We start from the raw sequence: 25,475 nt of genomic DNA on the forward strand, positions 1-25,475 counted from the left end.
TGGGATGGTGGAAGATGCCCATGGTGTCTTGTTTGGTCAAGCCCAGATATTGTATTGTGGGAGGAAGGAATGATGGATCTGACTCCATGTTCTCAGAAGGCTAATTCATTATTTTATGATACTACATTATATTAAAGAATACTATAATAAACTATAGTAAAGAGGATACAGACAGAAGACTAAAAAGATAATAATGAAAACTCGTGACTGCTTCCAGAGTCTTGACACAGCTTGACCCTGACTGGCCAATAAGTCAAAATAATTCACATGAAACCAATGAAACAATCATCTGTTGGATAAACAATCTCCAAACACATTCCAAAGCAGCAAAACACAGGAGAAGCAAATGAGAGAATTATTGTTTTCCTTTTTCTCTGAGGTTTCTCAGCTTCCCAGGAGAAAAATCCTGGGTGAAGGGATTTTTCAGAAAATATGACAGTGACTCTGCCAGTTCGAACAATCTCCAGACACATTCCAAAACACAGAAGAAGCAAATGAGATAATCTTGTTTTCCCTTTTCTCTGAGGCTTCTCAGCTTCCCAGGAGAAGAATCCTGGGCAAAGGGATTTTTCCAGAAAATGTGAATGTGACACTGCACAGTTCAGCCATTGAGCAGAACGAGCCCAAGAAGGAGTTCTGAGGCAGGGAAGGATTCCCAAAATCTGGTTTGCCCCAGGACATCATGGGTCACAGCAAGTTCAGGCGTGCTTTTCCAGAGGTGAGGGGAGCTCAGCTCACTTAGCAAGGGATTTGCATGGAATTATGTGTTCCCAGCAGAGTTTGGTGATGGAGTTTTACCGGCATGACTCAAAGCCCTCCTGGATTCAGCAGGATTTGTGCTTTTCTCCCTGAGGTGAATGGAGAGCAGAAGTACAGGACAGGCAGAGTCCATGGCTTGGGGATGCTGTTGGAAAGGGATAAATGGTTCTTCACTGAGTAATTTAGGTTGGAAAAGCCCTCCAAGATCAAGTCCAACCATTCCTCCAGTACTGCCCATTCCAGCACCAGCCCATGTCCTTGAGGGCCACATCCATTCAGCTTTTAAATTCTTCCAGGGATGGTGACTCCACCACTTCCCATGGCACAGAGGACTGTGGAGTGAGAAATCACTTCCTACAGGGTGCCCAGAGCTGGACTGAGCTCCAGGAGAGACTGGACAAGGTCCTGTTAAATGCACAAAAAAGGTTTTGGTGCCAGGTATCCCCAAGGAAATGTCTGAATGAGCTGAGCAGAGCACCACCTCCTCTGGCCCTGCCAAGGCACACAGAGCAGCAAGAACCAGGGTTTCAGGCAAAAGGAGAGAAGACCCATCATTTTATCCCCCACCAGGGCAGGGGAGGCTCACTCAAATCAGAATTTGGCTCCCAGGACACATACCTGCCTCTTGGGATGAACATCCCCATCCCTGCCTGCTCCTGCCCAGCCCAGCACTGAGATGATTTCCTTGCCTCTGGGGACTGGAATTAACTGATTTGCAGGAATTGTTCCTCACCATTAGCTTTAAACTACCTGGGAGCTGGCTGAGAAGCAGCTCCACATCCCCTCCCCTTGCCCTGACCCTTTCCAGCACACTCCTTCCTCCCCACCTTGCTGGGATAACTTTTGGAGAGGTTTTTTTATTATTTTATTTTGCCCCCATTTATCTCCCTGCTTTGGCTGCCTGGGCTGCTCCCACACCTCGTTTCCCCCAGCTTCACTCACATTTTTCTAGCAGCACTGACAGAGCCACCCAAGGGACAGGAGGAGTTCAGGATTCTCTGCTCCCCTTCGCCCTCCCCCTGCTTTCCCTGCTCCCTCCAGAGCGCTTCCAGCTCAGCACCGGGGAGAGAAAAATGTGCCTGGCACGAGCTGTGACAGCTGATGACTGATGGCATTTATCTTCCCTCTGAGGAGCACGGCACAAGTCACTTCTGGCTGGTTTCACCTGGGCTGGCGGCTTCCTCAGAGCTGGCGCATCCTCACAGGTCACTGCAGCACTGCAAGGCTTTGAACAGGCTCTCCCCAAAAATTCGGCCCCACACCTTTCCCTCCCCTCTTAAATGAACAAGTATTACCTGTAAGTTCTCACACAGGGACACAGGCTGCGGGTTTCCCACTAAAACAATTTCCATTTAACAAAGAACCCCTGTCTGTGGTATTTTCTGGGTTCTCCTGGACGAAGGGAGGAAATAATGAATCTGATTCCATGTTCTCAGAAGGCTGATTTATTATTCTATTCTATTCTATTCTATTCTATTCTATTCTATTCTATTCTATTCTATTCTATTCTATTCTATTCTATTCTATTCTATTCTATTCTGCTATACTAAAGAATACAGAAAGGATACGTACAGAAGGCTAAAAAGATAATAATGAAAACCTGTGACTCCTTCCAGAGTCGCACACAGTTTGGCCCTGATTGGCCAATGAGTCTAAACAATTCACATGAAACCCATGAAACAATCACCTGTTGGATAAACAATCTCCAAACACATTCTGAAGCAGCAAAACACAGGAGAAGCTAATGAGAGAATTATTGTTTTCCTTTTTCTCTGAGGTTTCTCAGCTTCCCAGGAGAAAAATCCTGGGCCAGGGGATTTTTTCAGAAAATATGACAGTGACACACTGTGGGAAACTTAAAGGAAAAGAATTCAAACAATTATTATCTCTTTTCTATAACCATTGTTTATATATATGGTTTGCTAGAGTGTGTTATTGATAAACACCAATATTGTGAGAGTGTGGTGTTTGCTATTTGGGTCCCCAGGACAAAGGAGGAATTGATGAATCTGACTCCATGTTATTAGAAGGGTTATATTATTATATTATATTATATTATATTATATTATATTATATTATATTATATTATATTATATTATATTATATTATATTATATTATATTACTATACCAAACTATAGAGAAAGGATAGATAAGAAGGCTAGAAAAGAATAAATAATAAAAAGCCATGACTCCTCAGAGAGTCACTCACAGCTGGCTTTGATTGGTCATTAAGTAAAAACAATTCACATGGAACCAATCAAACATTCACCTGTTGGTAAACAATGTCCAAGCCACATTCCAAGGCAGCAAACACAGGAGCAGCAATCAGATAATTATTGTTTTCATTCCTCTCTGAGGCTTCTCAGCTTCCCAGGAGAAAATCCTGGGCAAAGAGGATTTTTCAGAAAATATCATGGTGACACCCATGGACAGTGCTTGGAGCAACCTGGGATAGCAGAAGGTGTCTCTGTCTGGGCAATAAATAAAACCAGCTCTTTAAGGTTCTTTCCAGCCCAAACCAATCTGATTTTATAAAAGGAAATTTGACCCTTGAAGGAGGTTTTGATTCCCTCCCCCCAGCCACACCTCGTGCCTTATCTGCAAATTTCACCAGCGCTGCTCTGCACATTTCACATCTTGGGAAGAAGAGATTTGTGTGGGCTCACAGAGGGATGCAGGCAGGAAAATTTGCTTGGTGTTACTAGGCAGAGAAATCACATCAGACTCCGAGATTCCCTGGAGAGGAAAGCAGCTGGAGGTCAGGACAGCCTTCGTGGTGAGCACAGAACCAGAACAGCCTTTCAGCTGAACCAGAAAAGCCTTTCCTGTGTCCTGACAGGCTCTTCCCTGCTGCCAAGTGCACAGGAACTGGGAATCTGCTTTTTAGGGGGTTGCTGGTAATGTGATTTGTCACTACAAACTCCCTTCACTGAGTGTTTAGGCACCTCTGGCCTTCTCCTGAAGCTGTTTACTGGCTGTTTCCCCTCCCCATTTCTAAAACCACTGAAGATTTAAGCCAAGCAAGCTCACCAGCCTTCCCTGACTGATTTTCCTCGAGGCTTTCGCTGGAATAATTCTCCTCCAGCTTCCCATGAGTGGCTGCACCAACAGCCACCAGCAGTATTGATCAAGTAGTGAGTCACTTGTGAGCCAGCACAGGCACTTAAAAAGAGAATAAAAAATAAAGTCCTCCACAGAAATATCAATCAAAGTCCAAAAAAATCAGGGAAGAAAGGGCTAAAAGCACATGTAGTAAATGCAGTGCAATCTGGCTTTATAGAGAGCACTTTGGAGGTAATTCCAAGCTGCCTTAGACAAATTTAAAAATTATCCAAGCAGATACCTCCTGAAAAGAGCTGGACCACTCAGGGATGATTATTTTTATTTGTGGCACATTAATGCACTGTCAAAAGGCCCCGTTACAGCTTTTAGAGGTGAAGTTGGTACGAGAAGCTTCCAGAACTGCCCTTTACCTCCTGCCCCTTCCCATCCTACCTCTGTTGCAGGAGTTTCTCTAGATTTGCAGTAGTGCTAGTAAAAAATTCAGGTGTGAATGGTAAAACACTCCTGTTGAAAAGGCTCCAGAAAAAATTCCTAATTTTGCAATTTAAACATTTTCCAATTGCTGGGCTCTGAGCACAGCCCCAGGAAGCAGTGGGGTCATCAAACCCTGGGCAGGGCCATTGGGAAGGAGATGCAAAACAAGAACTGACCCAGGCAGCCTAAAAAGGGGGGGATACACTCATTCAGGTGTCAGAAACAGGAATTTTGGGTGGTGGGAGATGCTTGGGTTTGTGCCTTTTTATTTTTTTTTTTTAAACAAACCAAAAAAAAAAAGGATCAATACTTAATTCAGCTCTAGGGGTAACACACCTTGGAAATGGGGTTGGTGAACTATTAAATATTGAACTATTAAATATTCCATAATTCTGCCTGGGTTTATCTCTGCTGCCTGCAGTTTTTCTCCCCTCTGTTCCCCTCCTGAAAGCACAACAGTGATTTTTGTGGTTTTATTACACAGTGCGTCTGTTGCCACTTCTGTTCAAACCTCCTGAACAAACAGACAAAAGTGATTGCCCCGGATCTCTCCCGAAAAAGACTCATTAGAGGGCATTAGCTGTCCCAAAAGCAAGGAGCTGTCACCTGAGCAGCTGCCACCTCCCATGGCATTTCAGTGATGTTGAAACACATTCCAGGCAAGGAAAGAGGCATGGAGGTGATGCCCAGCCGCCAGAAGTTCAGGATGTGGAGGTGAATGCCACTACTGGGGCTAAAATCAAATTTTTGTTCCTCTTTTATGCCTCAGCCAGCATTAATTCCTGTGATTAGTCAAGGGAAACATGATTTTACCACCTAGGCTGGTGTTTCCCATGCAGGGAAAACCAGGATGCTGGAAAACGGGCAGGGTGAGCTGCTCCTCTGGCCCTGGTACAAGAGAAATAATAATAAAAAAAGCCAATAACGGGATTTTGGATTGGTGTGCCACTTCCAATTTTCAAAGCAAAATGTTCAGTGTGGTGTTCACTCGCTGATAACAGCTATTGAATGTCACTGCGTGGCTGATAAGAACTGTAACATCCCATTGGGAGATGCTCCGCCCAGGGGGAGGAGCCAAGCATTGCTACCCAGATATAATCCAGAGGTTTTGAGACACCAGCACGGCTTTCTCCACGGGATTCCCCAGAGGAACAGCAGCTGCCTCTTCTTCCACTGGATCTTCAGAAGAAGAATACATCCTTCTCTACAGGACCCCCCTGCTCCAACAGAACCACCCCGACACTGCAGGAGGGCTGCAGCCACATTTCCAATTGGACTGCCACCAACAGCCTGACCCACAGGGTGTCAGGTTGTGTTCTGCTCTGTCAGTGTTGTTCTGCATTGTTTATTTTATCCTTTTTTTTTTTTCCCTTTCCCTATTAAAGAACTGCTATTTCCTGCTCCCATATTTTTGCCTGGGAGCCCCTTAATTTAAAATTCATAGCAATTGGGAGGGGTGGGGAGGGTTTACATTCTCCATTTCAGGGGAGGCTCCTGCCTTCCTTAGCAGACTCCTGGCTTTCCAAACCAAGACAGCCAGTTTAGTCAACTCTTGAGGTGGCAGAGGTGTCAGACCTTGGTGAGTTCTCCACCCCAAGATCCTCTGTGGGTGCTGGAGCCCCATCACTCACTGCTCAAAACAAAGGATGAGTGCAGGCAGTTATCAGATCTGGGCTCCTCGCTCATTTCTCAGAGCAGGAAGCACTATTTATTACATCTTTTTGCTGCTTCTAAACACAATCAACCATTTCTTGGCATTTCATCAAAGATAAATAGCCTGATCCTGCTTTCATCCACACGGAAGGAAAAATTCCCCTCGGCTTCTCCTGCTGAAAGCTCAAAGAATATCAGCTGACGGTTTTAAAGCTCTTCCCACCTTTTCCCCCAGTTCTTTCTCTGCCAGGAGACAAAATTTCAGGTACAGGCTCCCTCCCATTTCCCAGAGGACCATCTTTCCCAAACCATTGTGTCCCACTGCCTCGGCTCTGAAGGAAGAAGGAGCTGCTGTGTCTCACAGCACAGCCCTGGAATATTCAGAGCTTTGAGTGTTAAATCCAAGACCATGGAGTAATGGCATGAATGATGGGGGGAAAGCCATGGCATGAAGGTGCCAAGGATGGCACTGCCACCAGGGTTTCAACTTCAAAATCCATTCATGCGTCATTTTTCAACAACTCCGAAGTGACACACTCACACGAACCAAACAAGGAGAGAGCGGTGGTGGGGCTTCTTTTCCCTTTCAAAATTTGTAAGCATGTGTGTTCAGCGCTCGTGGAAATGTCAAATCTGAAGCAGAGGGAACTGGTTCATCATCTGTCAAAACTGCAGCTGGCTTCAGCAGCTCAGCGTGACATTATCAGGGAGCAACACAGGAAGGGGGGAAAAACAAACCTGGGAGCAACAGGAGAAAGTGAAGGGCTGCCTGCTGGACCAGAGGTCATCAGGAATGAAAGTGACACTAAAATGCACTTTAAGTTTGCAGCAAGGTTGTTTTAAAGGCTGTTTCTGTCCTTGCCTTCGACAAACAGGACACGGAGCTGTGCTTGCCCTTCTCTATCTCTCTCCTGCCTTGGGCTCCTCTTCCCTGTATGATCCTGTAGCCTTCCTCCTGATAACCATGTGGTTCTACCCAAAGAGCTCCCAGAGCCCTGTTTTCCCCATCTTCAGGGAGCAGAGAACAGCAAATGATGTGACTCAAGGTGACATTACCAGGGAGCAACATGGGAAGGGGAAAAACAAACCTGGGAGCAACAGGAGAAAATGAAGGCCTGCCTGCTGGATCAGAGGTCATCAGGAATGAAAGTGACACTAAAACAGAGTTAAATGCACTCTAAGTTTGCAGCAAGGCTGTGTTAAAGGCTATTTCTGTCCTTGCCTTCTGCTACAAACAGGATACGGAGCTGTGCTTGCCCTTCTCCATCTCTCTCCTGTCTGGGGTTCCTCTTCCCTGTATCTTCCTGTAGCCTTCCTCCTGATAACCAAAACTGGCATCACTGGGTGATGAACCACCACATGGGTGGTTCTACCCATGGATCTCAAAGAGCTCCCAGAGCCCTGTTTCCCCATCTTTAGGGAAAGGGCAGCGGAGAGAAGCAAATGATGTGACTCAAGGTCATGTGGGGGATCCCAAAACCGTGTTGCTCCATCAGTGAGCTTCCATCAGACCCACATTTCTCCTCCTTTTTCTCCCCCAGGCCTTGCTTGGTCCTGTTCCCTGCAGCCTTCCCAGCTGGCTGTGCCCTTGGAACTCCTCATCTCCCTGCCTCTTCCCCAAATTTGCTTTCCCTGGATGTTTCCAGGCACTCTGGGGAGCAGGACCTTGCATTTTCAGCGCGGAGTGCTGAGCAAATTCCCAGTGACAGATTATCAATAGTCAGCACTATTAAAAATTTCCCCCAACTCCAGAGAAAGCCAACCAAGCACCCAGCAAAAAGGAGTCGATTTTGAGTCATTCCAGTCCCTGTTCCTCTGGTGCTTGAGGAGATGTTTCCATGCAGAGGCAAACAGGGATGAGTGCCTGTCCTGCTGTGTTTCCTGGAAGATTTTGCCCTGGCAGTGAGCAAAGATTTGTGTGAAAAATGTGTATTTTATGATTGGCTTTTCACAGATATTCAAATGAATATTATATGGGTTGTGTTAGAAAGTTGTGCTGTGTTGGTTTTCTTGAGTAGTGTGTTAAATATAGTTTTAGGTAATAACATAACCTAAAACTATATTTAACACCCTGCACTGAGATAGCAGCTACAGGACACCCAAATCTTTCAGAGAAAGAGAATTTATTGCTCCATTATCAGAAGAAATTAACTTCTTCCTGCCTTGCTCAGCCCTGAAGATGCAGAGGAAGAAGCTGACACTGCCCAGACAGAATCCTGTGTTTGAATGGAATTTATGCATCATGGATGAGGTGTATGAATATGCAACAGGCTGTTGTTTTTAAGGGTTAATCCTCTGTTAACGTGGGTCCTTTTTCAGGCTCATTTTGCCCAGAAAAGGTACCTGGACTGTCTGTAACTCTTTGTTTTTATTGTCTCATATTGTCCTAATCCAAATTGTCCAAATTATTATTGCTGTAATTATATTACTATTTTTATAAGCATTTTATTACTACTAAACTTATACATTTTCAAAACCAAGCGATTGGCGTTTTTCACAATTTGGGCTGGAGTGTTTGGAGAAAAGCTTGAGGCCCAGAGCAGGTTGGCAAGAGGTGGAGAGGAAGCAAAGATCCCTTTGCTCTGCGGGGATGGAGGAATTTGCTGTAAATCTGCTGCAATTCCAGGCAGGAATGATGGATCTGACTCCATGTTCTCAGAAGGCTAATTTATTATTTTATGATACTATATTATATTAAAGAATACTATACTATACTATACTATACTATACTATACTATACTATACTATACTAAAGAATACAGAAAAGATACTTACTGACTGCTTAAAAGATAATAATGAAGAAAAAAAGTCAGATTCTCCAAAATTCACTGCAAAGCCCATTTTCAAGGGTTTTATTGGTCAAGCAAACCTCCAGGGGCTTTGGTGATGCTCTGACATCCACAAATGGAGCCTTGGAAGCTGATGTCAAACCCTTCAAAATTCACTGCAAATTCCATTTTTGGGAGGGTTTTAGTGGTCAAAAAACTTCTATAGGGCTTTGGTGGTGCTCTGATATCAAATGGACTATTGGAAGATAATGTCAGAACCTCCAAAAATCACTGCAAATTCCATTTTGGGAGGGTTTTAGTGGCCCAAAGCTCAGGACAAGCCTGGTTTTAGCCACCTTGACCCTCAGTGCCTTGCTCTGGGTTGTCACACGTGCCACACACAGCACTGAGTCTGCCAGGCAGAGGATTCTTCATGGAATCTGCCTTTATTGTCATTTGTAAGAGCCTCCAGGACAGGTTTAACTGCTGGGCTAGGGACCAGCCATTTCCAGTCATGACTAAAAGTGAATCAAAGTGCTTTAATTAAAAGACAAGATACCTCTGCCTACCTAGGGTGCAGCGGCAACAAAAGCAGGTTATCAGGAGGAGTAATACCCACCTAATCCAATCTGATCTGTGCAGTTATTAGGCCCAGCTAATATTGGTATTGATTTTATTACTAATATCACTGCCACAATTGGAAGCTAACCACAGCTCTGAGTTTTGCATCCTTCATCATTTTGTTCATTTGTTTGGCCTCAGAACTGACAATTTTTTTTGTCCATCACTCAAAATCCACATCCAGGTTTCTTTTTTGGGGTTTTACCTCTTGTTCCTTCGTCTTTACCTCTTCCTCACTACATCTCCTGCTTGGTTTGCCCCTCTACAGAACAACCTCATGCAGGATCAAACCCAGTGCTTACATTTTTGTTAGTCTGAACTCAGCCAGAGAAGCTTCCAGCAGCTGATGAGTCAGAAACACAAGATTGAGCTGCTGGTCGCTGAGAGAAATTGCCAGGAATTTGGGGAGGGTGAATCACCCTCAAAGATAGCCGAGAAGAGAAACAGAGAGACAACCTCTTGTCCTTTTCCTCTCCATCTTTCAGCTCAATTTTTCACCCAGCTGTGAGTAAGGAGCACAACAGGGGAACTTTCTTGATTTTTTTTATAGGAAGGAGCTTGGTTCTGGTGTTTTCCCATGAGGACAACCTGGGAGATGAGCAAACCTGGTGCTGGACAAGCGAGCTGGGAAGTGCTCAGCACACGGAGCTTGTGATGCTCCCAGGGAGTTCAGTTTGGCTCTGGGTTAATTCAGCTCCCTCCCAAAGCTGTGTGCCACCTCTCAGCCTCTCCCCTGCTCACTCCAGGAAATAACTCTGAAAAGTCCCACAGAATTGGGGCAGCCCCCACAGAGTGCCTCTCAACCAGCAGCAGGACCATTTGGAGCTCCAAAGGCGGCCCTGTCTTTTCAGAAGGGTCATGGATTGACAGCCTTGTTTATTTTCCTCTGTGTCTGTCCAAGAATAAAAATACAAACCAACCAAAAAACCACAAACCAACCAAAAAATGCAAACCAACCAAAAAACACCGGCCCAGCTCCTCCAGGTCGAGCCTGGCAGCACCAATTTGGGGCACAGCTGGAGGAAGGGGACAGGTTTCCATCCCACAGCTGTACAAAAGCCTCAGAATTAGCCTTGACCATCTGATGATCAACCACTCCTCTGCTTTCCTTTCTTTTTGCCCCACATCTTGGTAGGATGAAGGATTCTGACCCTGGAAAATGTGGAGCCTGTTCCAGTCATCCTGTACATCCTTGGCCCTCTCTCCAATCCCATTTGAGCATAGAAAGCTGCCACATCATCAGTTTGGGGTGGATTTAGGCATCCTGAGGACCAAACCCTGTTTGTTTTGCTGTTTTACCTCGTCCAGGTCCTCGTTAGCACCTCTCCCTCACACAACAGATAAATAGCAATACCCAGAGCCACACACATACCTATAAATAAATAGAAAAGGAGCATCAATTCAGCCATGAATACAAAGCTTAAGGATGCTGCATCTCATTTCTATCTGCTGCCTCGGGCACCACAAGCTGACAATCAAAATTCACCCAGTGCCAAAAATATTAGTTTAGTTGAATATTTGTGTTTGCTCAGCTCCTTCTCGTGCCTGGATGACAAAGTGCCCTGAGAAGGCATTGCCAGAGGCACTCACACTCCCATCCTCTCTCTCTCACTGATTCTGGCACACAGAGGGATCTTTTCAAACCAATAAACACTTTCATTTTTGTCTTGGCTGAAAGGACTTCCTCTGTGGGGTGATGTTTTGCTGGAGGAAATGATTTAAGAGCAGAGATAGGGCTGTGATTCAATATGGTTGTGATTCAATATCGTGCTCAGGAATTCCTTGTAAAGTCAAGGGGGAGACAAATTCTGACATTACCTGAGCCTCGTTGAGCTTATCAGGGTATTTTTGGTGTGAGAACCCAGCCACAAAGACGGTGACACTTCTTTATGTGGTGTCTGGGAGCTCTTGTTCTCAGGTGGAACAGCAGCAGCACCGCCTCTCTCGTGTAAGCCGTGTCCTGACACGTGTGAGAACATGCAGCAGGAAGGGAAGGGGGGAAAGGGAGGAGAGGGAGCTTTTCCAAGCTCTCTGTTGGGGCTGGATAGAGAGGATGGAGCTCAGAACAGCAGCAGCAGCAGGGCCAGAGCTGGTGCCTCCCTCCCTCCCCTACCTGGGATGCACCAACCCTTGAGGCAGAACTGACCCAGCAGGAGGGAGGTCAGACCCACCACGAGGGACAGATTTCCTCACTGTGAAAAATGCATGTATTTTATGACTGGCTTTTCGCAAATATTCAAATGAATGTTATAGGTGTTGTGTTAGAAAGTAATGCTGTGTTAATTCTCTTAAGTACTCTGTTAAATATAGTTTTAGGTTATAAAAAATGCTAAAATAGAAACGATGCTGTGTAGGATACTTTTTTTAAAGAAAGGACTCGCAGTGATATAGCAGCCACAGGACACCTGAATCTTTCAGAGAAAGAGAATTTATTGCCTTCTTATGAGAAGAAACGAATTTCTTCCCACATCGAAGGTTCTGTTAGGATTCGGAGGAAGAAGTCGGTGATGACCAGATGGAATCCTGTGTTTGAATGGAATTTTTGCATCATGGATGAGGTGTTTGAATATGCAACAGGCTGTTGTTTTAAAGGGTTAATCCTCTGTTAACGTGGGTCCTTTTTCGGGCTCATACTGCTCAGGAAAAGGTACCCGGACTGTCTGTAACTCTTTGTCTTTATTGTCTCATATTGTCCTAATTCAAATTGTCCAAATTATTATTACTCTAATTGTATTACTATTTTTATAACCATATTATTACTATTAAACTTTTAAAATTTTAAAAACAGGTGATTGGCGTTTTTCACACTCACCACCTTCTCGTTGCTGAAAGGATGCCCTAAGCTCGTCAGGGAACCGTGGACCAGCTTGCGTTGGTCTCAGGTTTTGGTTGTCAGTTGCTGCCCCCAGATGTGCAGGGTGTCTCTGCTTCAGCCTGAGCAACTGAAGAATGAGTCTGGACTCTTCTATTTTCTGTCTTGAGGCTGTTTATTAATTCTTATCTATCAAATTTTCTTTCTGCCCAGCAGAGATCTGCTCAGCAGGGCAGCCACAGGCACTCTCTGTGTTGTCCTTTTATACTGCAAACTACGTATAACATATTTACACTTAATTCCCAATACCTATCACCTCTGCTAGACGGTGAGCTTCTGCTCTAGACCAATCCCAAAGTGCCACCATCACTGCAGAAAATGGAGAACAAGAAGAAGAAGGAGAAAGGCTGGACACGCCCAAGTTCCTCCATCTTGTGCCCAAAACCCCCATACCAAAAATCCTAAAATCTACATTTTCACCCTGTGATCATTTTGTTATTATGCCATTCAAACCTGTGTGACTTTCAGGTCCTCATACAAAGCTGGTAACTTGCTCCAGCGGTCATAATCAAATCCCCAGGTGTTCTGGGCTGTGTCCTAGGGTCTGTGAGCCCCCTGACAGGGTCCCAGCAACTCTGGACATACAGAGGGATGCACTGAGTTCTGACAGGTTGGAAAGGAGCTTTAAAACCACCCAGCTCCAATGCCCTGCTGTAGGCAGGGAATACCTCCTGCTCCCCCAGGTTTCTCCAAGCCTGGCTTTGATGTACCAGAACCTCAGACAAAGCAGAGAACCCTGCAGAAACACCTCTGTGGGCTGGAGCTCAGCACTCTGATCCACCTGCCTGGCAGGGATGGGCTCTCATCCCTTCCTGCTGCCCTGGGGATAGCTACCCCAGTTCCATGCCAGGTAAAGCCCTGCCTGTTCCATCCCATCCATCCCATTGATCCCATCCCATCCCATCCCATCCCATCCCATCCCATCCCATCCCATCCCATCCCATCCCATCCCATCCCATCCCATCCCGTCCCACTGAGCGTGGGGAGCAGCTCCCTCCCCTGAGCACATGCTCCTTGCTGGCCCCAGGAGGTGTTTGCTGGGGAGCTGCAGAGCAGAACAATGCTGGCTGTCTCCTCATCAAGGTGGGCAGAGTCCTGCTTTCACTCCAGCACTACCCTGAAACACAAAGCTTTGTCTTTGCCTGTCAATATCCCAGCTGGATTCTGCTTCTCTGTATTTAATTCGAGATGAGTACTGCAGGACCTCTTTTGTTAGCTGGATACCTCATGCACATTGTTATTATTTCTTTCATAAAAATCAATAAAGACTTAGGAACAACAACCACCAATAATAACAGTACATCTCTCTTTGTGTCTTTGTGTTGCAACTTGCTGAATAACTCAGAAAGGCAGCAGACAACAGAGAAGAGAGAAGATTAAAAAAGATGTTGTTTCCAAACTGGATCTGCTCTTCCTTTGGAAAAAGTTTCCAGCCACTTCAAACTGCAGCACCACCCCAGCACAAAAGAATTCAGCAGCACAGGCTCAGGATGGGAAGAAATGCTCAGAGGACGAGGCAGCAGGCAGAGCTCCTCTGGTTTGGTGTCCTGCTTGTCAGCTGTGGCTCCCACTGAAGACAGAGGATAGGATGGTTGGGATGGACAGAGAGCAGAGATTTCTGCAGCCAGGTTGTGGAATTTGGGGTTTATTGCAAAGGGCCTGGGTGCAGGGCCCTGCTGGGATTTGGGGTTTATTGCAGAGGGCCTGAGTGCAGGGCCCTGCTGGGATTTGGGGTTTATTGCACAGGGCCTGGGAGCAGGGCCCTGCTGGGAGCTGCAGCCACAGCCCAGAGCAGGCCCCAGAGAAAGAGGAACAGAGACGCTGAGAGGGTGAGAGAGTAAAGAGTAAGAGAGTAAAAGGGGTAAGAGAGTAAAAGGCAAGAAGCAAGAGCTAAGAGTAAGAGCTAAGAGGTAAGAGACTGAGGTTCCCGTTACAATAAATCATCTTCTATGTTGAATATTCTGATTCTCACTAACCAATCTAGTACAAGATACAAATTCTATAGCATTTCCACACAGCCTGTAAGAATCACTACATTACCATACTGTGCTACATTTTAAACCCTAAAAACTCCTCTTTGGGCCCCTTCTGCCAAGCTGGCAGGGTCTGCTCTGACCCTTGGGCCTGTCTGCAAGCAGAGGGTGTTGTTCCATCACAAGGGGATCGCCTTCAGAAGGCCATGCCATTGTTTTCCAGTTATTCAGTAACTGAGGTATCTCAAAGCTTGCTTTCATTTCAATCTCACTTATAGTTTCCATATTCTCAAAATCTTTTGCTGGGCCCCAGGTTAGCACCACCTCCAAGGGAGCTCCAACATGCTAAGTGCTCCTTCAAGAATAAACCCCCCAAAATCCAATTTTCTGGGGGACCACTCGTTCAACGTGACCTGCCCTTCACATTTACCAGGTTTCCAGCCCTGTGGTTAAAGAAAATATATAAAAATCTAATACTGTTGTTTTAAAGGTTAATGTATTCCCAGCCACAACTCAGAGCAGAGATTTGAGTCCAGGAACAATCATCTGGTGGCTGGAAAGTATTGAGTAGATGACCCAGGTCTTATCCAGCTCTGGTTTTTTATGCATGTGCAGCTCTTTTTTCATTTCTTTCCTTTTCCGGTTCAGCCATCCAAAGCAACATAAAACCAAAGCCAAACACAGCTGGGGTTTTATCCACGTTGCACACACACAGCATCAGCACACAGCACAGCACCAGGGCTATTTTTTCCCTCCCATATCAAGGGTTGCTGCTGTTCCAAGATGCTTTTCAGCAGGCATCTTTCCTGGCTTCCCATCAGGCACCTTTTGTGGCTTCCCAGCCATTTCCACGTGCAGTTTCCATTAAAAAAAACCAAAAAAACCTCCAAAAAAAACCCCAAAAAACCCTAAAAACTAAATTAAAAAAAAAAAAAAACAACAAGCCCCCCCCAAAAAAGAAACAAACAAACAACCCCAAAAAAAACCCCAAAAAAATAACCACCAAAAAAAAACCCCCAAAAAAATAACCACCAAAAAAACCCATAAAACCACCCCAAAAGCCCAAAAAACCCCAAAGGCTGCTCTAAGTGCCACGAGATAATTCCATTGATCTCATGCCATGCCATCCCATCCCATCCCATCCCATCCCATCCCATCCCATCCCATCCCATCCCATCCCATCCCATCCCATCCATTTTTACTTCTATTATACATATATATTATTAATGTATTATTCCATTAAAAATATAAATTTGTTTATATACATATATATTATGTATATATAACATCAATAATAACTTCTATTATACAAATCCATTATTAATAGATTATTCTATTAAACAATTATATATATTAAACTTCTATTTAGAAGTTTTAAGACAGAAACTAGTCCTTCTTCTTTACCTTCTTCTTCACCTTCTTCTTCATGAGCTTAAATAATATTGTGTAATTAAATAATACAATTTACCAGAATTTCCACCAGAGACTGATTTATGAAGGAAAGTCCTTTGCTTTAATGGCACCTACTGGGGATGGTACTGGGCTTCATATTGAATTTGAAGGCCAAGTTTTAGTTTTCCTATAAGCCTGCTAAACAGGGAGGAAATAAAGGAAAAGCTCCTAAAACTTACACCCCAGACAATCCAGAGTGGATCCTTGTTGGAGCCCTGGATGCTGAGAATTTTAGAATTTCTGTGCCGATAAACACTGACCCCCAAGAGAACCTCAGACCATAGAGAAACTTCCAAAATTGAATGATAGAACTGAGATTATGAGTGTGTAGTTTGAATAAAAGTGTGTAATATCATGTAGCAGAAAACTTAGAGTTTAAGGCTTTAGAATATAGTAATATATTAAAATATAGAATATAGAAAAATATATATACATATAAACATACAAAATATATAAACTATATAAAATATATGTTTTATATAAATATATATAAAATATATAAAACATATAAAATATATATATAAAATTTATATTATACAAATATATTCATAATATAATATATATAACAGATATATGTATATATATTTGTATATATTATATACAAATGTATATTATATACAAATGTATATATTATATGTATATATATTTGTTTATATATTATATACGTCTATTTAGAAGTTTTAAGTCAGAAACTACTCCTTCTTTACCTTCTTCTCCATGAGTTTAAGTAATATTGTGCAATTAAATAATAAAATCCACACTGCCAGTCACACGTAGTTAGTTATTGAATTACAAACAAAAAATAATTTAAAGATAATTTCTTAATGAGACAATTTATCCTTAAAAAACTTTAAAAGGAAAGATGCAGCTTTATTATCACCGTATTAAAACGTACTGTAGAACTCACAGTTTGTGAGACTGTAACATAAATAAGAAATAATAAATAGCCAAAAAAATAAAAGGAACATAAATTTCAACAAATCCCAAATTTGTGTCATTGGTAACAAAGTTTACCAAGGCATCCCCCTTCTTTTCATGCTCTGCCCTCATCCCATCCCACAGTGATCTCCCAGCCTTTTAAATCCCAGGCCAGCACAAATCCAGGGGTAAAATCACACCTGTGCCAGACCCAAAAACTTCTCAATGCTCACCCGATGGACAGAAACACAGAAACCGGGAACCCAAATTTCAGCAGTGACAATGGGCGACACCGAAACAGGGAACCCAAATTTGAGCAGTGACAATGGGAGACACAGAAACAGGGAACCCAAATTTCAGCAGTGGCAATGGGCGACACAGAAACCGAGAACACAACAAACCCAGCGCCAATTAAAGAGGAGAAAGGCACTGCGAAGGTGACTCAGGAGAAATTTAGGCCATCAAAACAGTGCCCTGCTGTTTCCTGCTGGGCCGGTGGCTTTGAGAGCTCAAAGTGTGCCAGTGGGAAGGAGGGGAGGTAAAGGATGGAGGATGTGTCACCATGGCCTTAATCCTGCAGGCCAATTGTGCCTCCTGGCATGCACTGGGGTGTGGTGCTTTCCTGCTGCAGGAGGAAACACAGGCACCAGAAGAAGCAAAATTAGTCAAATATATATATATATGTAAAAAATAATTATATATATATATATATATATATATATATATATATATATATATATATATATAAATACATAATTTTTTAAAAATTATATAATATATATATAAGATAAATGTATCTAAAATAAATATAAATAAGATATAAAAACATAAAAATAATATAAATATATAAAAATGTAATATATAAATATATTATATTATATTATATTATATTATATTATATCATATCATATCATATCATATCATATCATATCATATCATATCATTATATTTTATACATATTTATTTGTATATATAAAATATATATAAATACATTATATATTATATAAGTATATAAAAATATAATTCTATAAATATTTGTATTTTATATATTAAATCTATTGTTTTGCACATGTTTATATATGTATATATTTTATATACATATTGCATATGTTTATACATATTTATATATAGTTAGTCAAATATATAAATGTATACAAATATATATTTTTATATTTCTACATATATATAGTCAAATATATAAATATGAAGACATATATTTTTGAATTTTTAAATTAAAACTAACATTCTAAGGAGAAATTTTTCTCCATTCAAATGCCATTTTCCATGGGAATTACACAATCTGGATGTTTTCTGCTGTTGCTCACTGGTGGTGCTGAAGAACTGACATGCACAAATATTTTTTTTCCCTAAAAAAACAAAAAAGAAAAGGGGTATTTTCATGTTGCAAAGCTGAGAGATGAACAGTTCTGATTGACTGGATGAAAGCACTGGGGAAAGTTCCAGATGAAACGTGGTAAATTGTCCAAGTGGAACGGTGCTTTTTGGCACCTCTAAATCAAAATGTCAATGCCAGGAGGAAAGGCAGAAGGGGAGCAAAGCTGTCCTAGCAAACTTCACCTCTAAATACCCTCAAAAAAAAACCCAAAAAAAAAAACCAAAAAAACCCCCACCCAAATAATAATAAAAAAAATTTTAAAAATTCAGCTAATCAGAGGGGAGAAAAGCTCTCTGGTGCTGTGTTGTTTGGGCAGTGTTCCTGCTCTGGGTCTGACACCCCTGTGCACCCAGTGGGCAGCTCAGTCCCTCCTGCCTCCCCGGGATTAAGGGATTAATTACCATTAATTACAGAGCCCTGCCTGCCTTGCCTGTGATACACTATCTCTGCATCAGAAAGAAGCAGATGGAGCCCAATTTCCAAACTCTGTGAGATGGAAAGGGTAGGTATGAGATAGGAGATAAGAGCTGGGGGTACTGGGCGAGGCAGGAGGCTGCGGATCATCAGAGAGGAAACCTAAATCTCACTAATTTACCTTTTTTTTCCTCCTTTCCTAAGGAGGAGAACAGGCAGGTGGGATCCCTCCCTGCTGTTGGATTTTCTGTTTTCTTTTAAAGGAAATCTGTGCAGAGGCCACAACAAATCCCCATAACAGGTGGAACAGAGAAACTGGGTGCCTCACTCCTGGAAATGCTCAAGGCCAGGCTGGATGGAGCCCTGAGAAACCTGGGGGTGTCCCTGTCCTTCCAGGGGGCTGGAACAAGAGGATTTCTTATGGAACAAGATGATTTCTTATGGAACAAGATGATTTTCTATGTCCCTTCCAAAACCATTCCATGGCTCTGATCCTGCAGATTTTGGGGCAGAGGCTGTGAGGGGCTGTTCCTGTCCCTGCAAAACAAAGGGATTTCCACAGGACAGGATCTTCCTGGACAGAGGATTGGAGTGGCTCAGCTAAATGGGGAGATGGATCCAGTTTTTCCCTGGAATAAGGGTTTTGCTGTCAGTGTGGGTCTGTCCCCTCCCTGTGCTCATCATCCCTTGTCCCTGCCCATCCAGAGAAGGAAACATCAAACACATTCCCCAGACAGCCTGGCCAGGAGCTTCCCCAGGAGGGGGAGATGAAGGTGTCAGACGTAGCAGGAGCCCAGCTGATGTTGTGTTCTCACTCTGGCTATTTTTTTTTTTCCTCTGTGTTAATTAAAACCCCACAGTTTCCTGAGGATAAACTGGTTAAATTCCCTTTGGAATCAAAGTGCCAGCAGCAAACTGTATCCAAATCCAAGTTCCTTGGGGTCTGTCTTGAGATGATCCTGCCCACAGAGGTGGCAGGGAGAGAGGTGCCAGGAGAACATGTAATATATTTATAGAATTATATATATTTTATAGGCAGGGAGTGGCTGGTTAAAAGCTAATTCCATAGCCCTCTTAAATCACCAGGATTTAAAGCTTTTTTCCTGGTGGCTGCTTCATGAAAGACCCAAAAGGTTTCTACCCCTTTATTGCTTTAAAAAGGAATGTCTTGTCTATTTTAAACCATTTGGGTTTATGGGCAAAATATGCAGCGATGCTCCACCTCCAGAACCTGTGCTCTGCTGGTTTTCCAGAGATGAATGAGCTCCTGGAAAAAAAAAAAATCCAGAGAATATTGAGCTTCTGAAAAAAAAAAAAACCAGAAAAGAATTTTCCAGAAAAGAATGAGCTCCTGGGAAAACAAAACAAAATAAAAAAACAAAGAATTTTCCAGAAAAGAATGAGCTCCTGAAAAAATAAAAATATAAAAGAACTTTCCAGAAAAGAATGAGTGCCTGGAAAAAAACCCCAAACATAAAAGAATGAATTCCTGAAAAAGACTCAGAAAAATAGTTTTCCAGAAAAGAATGAGCTCCTGAAAACAAAAAATCAGGAAAGAATGAGCTTCAGAAAAAGAAAAAATAAAAAAGAACAAGCTCCTGAAAAAATAAAAAGATAAAAGAATTTTCCAGAAAAGAATGAGTGCCTGGAAAAAAAAAAAACAACATAAAAAGAATGAGCTCCTGGAAAAAAAAAAAAAAAAAAAAAAAACAGAAAATGATTTCCAGAAAAGAATGAGATCCTGGGGAAAAAAAAAAGTAAATAAGAAATGAATGACCTCCTGAAAAAAAAAAAAAACAGAAAAGAATTTTCCAGAAAAGAATGAGTGCCTGGAAAAAAAAAAACAAAAAAACAAAAAAACAAAAAACCAGAAAAGAATGATCTCCTGGGAAAAAAAAAAAAAGAAGCAAAAATTTTCCAGAAAAGAATGAGCTTCTGAAAAAAATAAATCAGAAAAGAATGAGCTCCTGAACAAAACAGGAGAAATAATTTTCCAGAAAAGAATCAGCTCTTGAAAAAAAAAAAAAAAAAGATAAAATAATTTTCCAGAAAAGAATGAGCCTCTAGGGGAAAAAAAATTGAAAATAATGAGCTCCTGAAAAAAAAAAGATAAGTTTTGGCCAACTCCAGCCTCACTGTGCAGTGATGTGGAGAACCCCCTGAAAACATGGAAAAAATGTGATTTCTGCTGGTTGGACACTTTCAGCCAGGTGAGATGGTCCTGTCCTCTTTGAGGGGTAACAGCTGCTCAGAACCCAGCACTTCTGGAGCTTCAAGGCCAAAGACTCTGGGGTAGGAAAGGAAATACAGCAGGCACAGCCCTCCTAATGGCTGTTAACCAAATAAATGTTCCTGTTCCAGGGCGGGTGGAGCAATAATAAATATCAGGTAGGAGAAGAGTGCCCTGCCACCCCTTCTCATTCGTATGCACGGCATTATTTCTGTTATTAAACCCAAATTCCCTCTCCAGAAATGCAGCCCGGCCCTGCTGGCTCCTGGTGAAATGATTATTAATGGTGCTGCACCTCTCCCTAATGGGAATGAATGGTCCAGGCACCCTTCAGCTCCACACAATATTCCTGACTGATTCCTTCCTGCTCCTCTCGGCCACAAAATTCCCCCCGTTTTCCTTCCCCTGCAGGAGCTGCACGTGGGTGATCCATCTTGGAACTTTTAAGGCTTATTTTTCCAGAGAGATAAAAATAAACCCTTCCATTTGGATGAAAAATAGGAGATGTGGGCCCAAGCCCACCAAGGGAGATGGAGGAGGAGGGGGGAAGAAGAAGGAGGAAGGGTATTTTCTGCCTTTTCCCTGTGTTTAAAGCACAGATGCATAATCCATCTCTCTTAACAGCCCCTCCTTTGCTAAATAAATTATTTCCTCACTGTTTGGAGCAGGGGGATGACAGAAGGAGGATCATAAGTCGTGGAAAGGAGGTAAACGCAGGGATCTCTCAGAGAGCACCACCCAGTCCAAGTGTCTGCCCCAGCAAGGGTGATCTGGCCATGGAGAATTCCTGCAAAACTGATTTTTAAAGCAAGGACAACCGTGAAAAACCATGCTTTGCATGGCTCTTCCCATAGGAGCCTGCAGGAATTGCATCTCTGGACAGGCAGGAGAGCAGGGGGAAAGGTGGGAAGGAGGATGGGATGCAAGGATCTTCCCCCACCAGCTGCTCCAGTGTGGATCTGGGCATTTCCAAAATGCCATAATGCTCCTTCAGATCTTCCAAAATATCACAAATTCCATCCAAAATCCCCTGAGCACCACAAGCCTGCCCTCCATATCCCACAAACATCCCAAAACCTCACAGACTCCTCACCTCATATCCCACAATCATCACTAAGCATCTTCAAAACCCCGCAACCCCACCAGTCCCCTGGTGTGTTCCCCCAGAGGCTGTCCCAAAATGCCACCAAAGAGGTCCCCAAAATGCCACCAAAGAGGTCCCCAAATAGGGTTTAAGGACTGGCTACAGGTGACCATCCTGCTCTTGGGGTTGGCACCATCCCCACTCTTAACAAGCAGATACCAAAGAGCCACTTGGCTGTTTCCTCTTGGTCTGATTCACCAAAATACAAAATATATGGGTTAAAACCACGAGAATTATGGATTTTAGCACGGGACACTCCTGGAAAAAGTGGGGCTGAAGGAACATATCCCCAGGCAATGCTTGCAGGGGCACTGGAGCAGCTCCACGGCCCTGCTGCAACAGCCGCAGGAAGTAGAGGATAACCTAAAACCTGCTGAGAATTTCAGCTGAATTTTAAAAAGCTGGTTGCTTTATGCCTGCTCTTTAGTTGCTTTTCTTAAAACAAAATAAAATAAAATAAAATAAAATAAAATAAAATAAAATAAAATAAAACAAAAAAAAACCAAACTCAGCAAACCAAGAGAAAGGCCAACAAACCCAATGTCCACTGGTTTTCAGGGAAACCAAACCTGATTCTGACCTGGGTTTGGTTGAAATTTGCCCAGTGGTCAGTGCTGGTGGTTTCCAGTTGGGGTTGTGGCCACATCCCTGCTCCCATTTCTCACATGGCTCCTGGTCCATCCCCACCTGGAGGGATATTTGCCCACACGTATGCAAAAGTGATTACAGGCAGGAGCCTGGGGGATTTGTTTGGGAACAATGTTGTAATGAGCCTGGGGATAATCTGCTGCCCAGAGACAGGGATTTCTCCCTGCAGGGATGGCAGCCACAAATTAGACAGTCACATCCAGTTATTTCCAGCAAGTTAACTCCCAAGGCTGCCCCTCCTGCCCAGCACAAACGCACCCAGCCCCACAGATGTGCCCCAAATCCGAGATGTTCCAGGTGGGGAAAGGGGCTGGTGTGAGGCGTTTTAATGGCCCAAAGTAGTGGAAATTCATTACTCTGATAAGGCTCAGGGAGTTGGTGGTTTGAGCTTCAAACATGGCCAGTCCCTGGAGAAATTACATCGTGTTCAAGCTAATCTTCTTATAAACATTGTTGTGGTTTTTTTTTTTATTTTATCCGACATGTGTCAAGCAGGACCACTAAGCCTATTACATCTCCAGGGAGGTTGGGGCTTTCTCTTCTTCCTATCCCCCCATCTGAATGCTTCTTGGCTCCTTTTTGGCTCCTCTGGACATTTCTCCATCACTACAAACCAATCTTTTATAATTAGCACTGATTTTAAAAAAAGTCTCAGTGGGTTTGGAGGCTCAGGTGAGATAAGCAGCCAGGTTCCAGCTAGACGTCCAAGATTTTTGGAGCTTGTAGATTTCTGAAATGCACAAAAAACTTGCTGGACTACCCCTTCTTCCTGTGTTCATTTATTTTTCTTTCCAATAAATCCTCAAAACAAATAGATGAAGAGTCAATTGGATATTTTTGTGTTCTCCAGGATAAAATAGTTTAAGTTATTGGGAGATCCCTGGCTGGGTACTGCCTTTATTTGTGTTTTTCCCTCTGTCTGAGTTTGCAGGCAGAAACAGGCAGGGATTCAGACCACTGGAGCAGAGGGTTTTAAAGGACAGGGTGGACATGAAGCTGCTTCAGGCTGAGGGATGCACCTTGGTGAAGGGACATTTTCCTGAGACCTCTCCCCACCCTGGAGGGAAGTTCATAGGAAGCCAACAGAAAGGGTGAAAAGGAGATGTAAAAAATAACCCAAAACCCTAAAAAATTAGTGCTGCAAATGGTCACTTACTGGAGGAAGCATCAAGCTCTCTGCATGAGAAATAGGAAATAGAGAATTAGGAATACCCAAGGAGTGAGAAACCTTCACGCACTCACCTGCAGGAACATCACCCACGTTCACTCTGGAGACTTGGCTACAGAAAATCAATGGGAGCTTATCAGCCTGCAGCAGAATCAGGACAATTAAACCTTTCCCTCTCTGCCTTTCTGTGTTGGGTTTAAGTTTTGAAGTTATTCTCACCTGTGGATGGAGAGAAAAAAACATCCGAGCCAGCATCTCTCATGGAGAGTTATCTCCAACACAGGCAGCAGCCCAAATTATTTCCGTGCCTAATTGTAGCCTTCTTTGTCCTTAAAAAAAAAAATAAAAAATCCTATCTTGGACCAAAAAAAGGGATTTTGTGCATTTGACTACAACTGCTTTGCTCTCCTTGCACACAAACTCTGCACTCATGGGAAAACTCCTTTCCCAGAAGCTGAGCTTTTGTCATTGGGATTTTCTCTGGCACAGAGCAAAACTTTGCAGAAGGAGCCCAGCAGAAATCCAAAATGGAGCAAAAGTGGCAAAAGTGAGCCTGGATTTGGAGCTGTCCCCCAGATCCATGCTGGGCTGGGGACAAGGTGAGGGAGCTGCTACAAACCCAGTCAGCTGGAGCACTCAATCCCACAGGAGCCAAAGGGTGTTGGAACCCCCAAAGCACCATCCAAACATATCCCTGTTTGCTCGCCTGGTTTTTACTGAAAACCAGCTGCTCCAAGCCCTTGGAGGAATGGAAAAACACTGAGATAAACCAAATAATTAGCAAGCTCAATAACTAAAATTGCTGTTCTTAGTTCCTGCTCCATGTGCGGGTTTGGGTGGATCACGGGGCTTTCTGCAGCCCCCGGCTGGTCCTGCAAGCATTTTCCATCTCCTGGGCACTCAGGCTGGAAGCAGCAGCTTCCTTTTCATTTATTTCATTCTTTATCTCCCTCAGTCAAAGCAGACAGTGCAGATAATCTGGGTTTAGAGCCCTTTGAAGTCAGCCAGAAAAGACTTTTAACTCAAGCAAGCGGGACCCCAGGCCTCCATCTACCTGATCCGCAGGCCCTGGCAGGGATTTGGGCAGGGTAGGCTCCATCCACATGGACCTGGCTTTAAAGCCATCAGGCCCAAGCCCTGCCTTGGCCAGAGATCAAGCAGAGCAGATTTCCTCCAGCCCTCCCGTCTTATCACACATTAGCCCCGTCCAGATGTCAGGCGCTCACAATCCCCCTTTCCCATCTTCTTTTTATCTCCCCACTAAATTGCTGACGAGACCTTCCTGGTGGCCTTTCCTAAACCAGGGGGGGAAATCAAAAAAATCAACGGAATATTTCAAAAGTCCTTATGGAAAATAAGAAGGAAGGGGGAAGAAATCAAATTGGAGGGAGAAGGAGCTGGCAATGCTGCTGCCAGGCACAGAGCAAGGCACTGGTGTGGCATTTTCTGGGTTCCCCAGATGGAGGAGGAATTGAGAATCTGACTCCATGTTCTTAGAAGGCTAATTTATTATTTTATATTATATTCTAATATATATAAATATATTCTATATATTCTATATATTCTATATTATTATATTTATTAGATATTATATAATAATATAACTATTATTATATAATAAAGTATTATATAATTATATTTTAGAATATAATATATATTATATTCTAATATATAAATTTTTATTATATTCTAATATCTATATTATATTAAAGAATGCTATACTGAAACTATACCAAAGAATACAGAAAGGATGTTACACGAGGCTAAAAAGATAACAATGAAAAACTCGTGAGTGTCTCTCCAGAGTCCAACACAGCCTGACCGTGATTGGTCATTAAGTTAAAACAATTCACATGTTGGATAAACAATCTCCAACCACATTCCAAAGCAGCAAAACACAGGAGAAGCAAATGGGATAATA

The 25,475-nt window shown here is 43.1% G+C and overlaps 1 long non-coding RNA gene across 1 annotated transcript in view; it reads right to left on the reverse strand.

The window, feature by feature from the left end:
• Nucleotides 1-16,521: 16,521 nt before the first annotated feature.
• LOC113459782 (uncharacterized) overlaps nt 16,522-25,475 on the reverse strand; it is a 123,791-nt gene continuing 114,837 nt past the window's right edge. The window contains exons 5-7 of the long non-coding RNA XR_012581056.1: nt 23,629-23,773; nt 17,798-17,921; nt 16,522-17,179 (exon numbers count right to left, since the gene is read on the reverse strand). This is a non-coding gene — a long non-coding RNA (uncharacterized LOC113459782). The remainder of the gene's footprint in view (nt 17,180-17,797; nt 17,922-23,628; nt 23,774-25,475) is intronic.

Source organism: Zonotrichia albicollis, chromosome 7 (genome assembly GCF_047830755.1).
Source record: "Zonotrichia albicollis isolate bZonAlb1 chromosome 7, bZonAlb1.hap1, whole genome shotgun sequence".
Taxonomy (NCBI): Eukaryota; Metazoa; Chordata; class Aves; order Passeriformes; family Passerellidae; genus Zonotrichia; species Zonotrichia albicollis.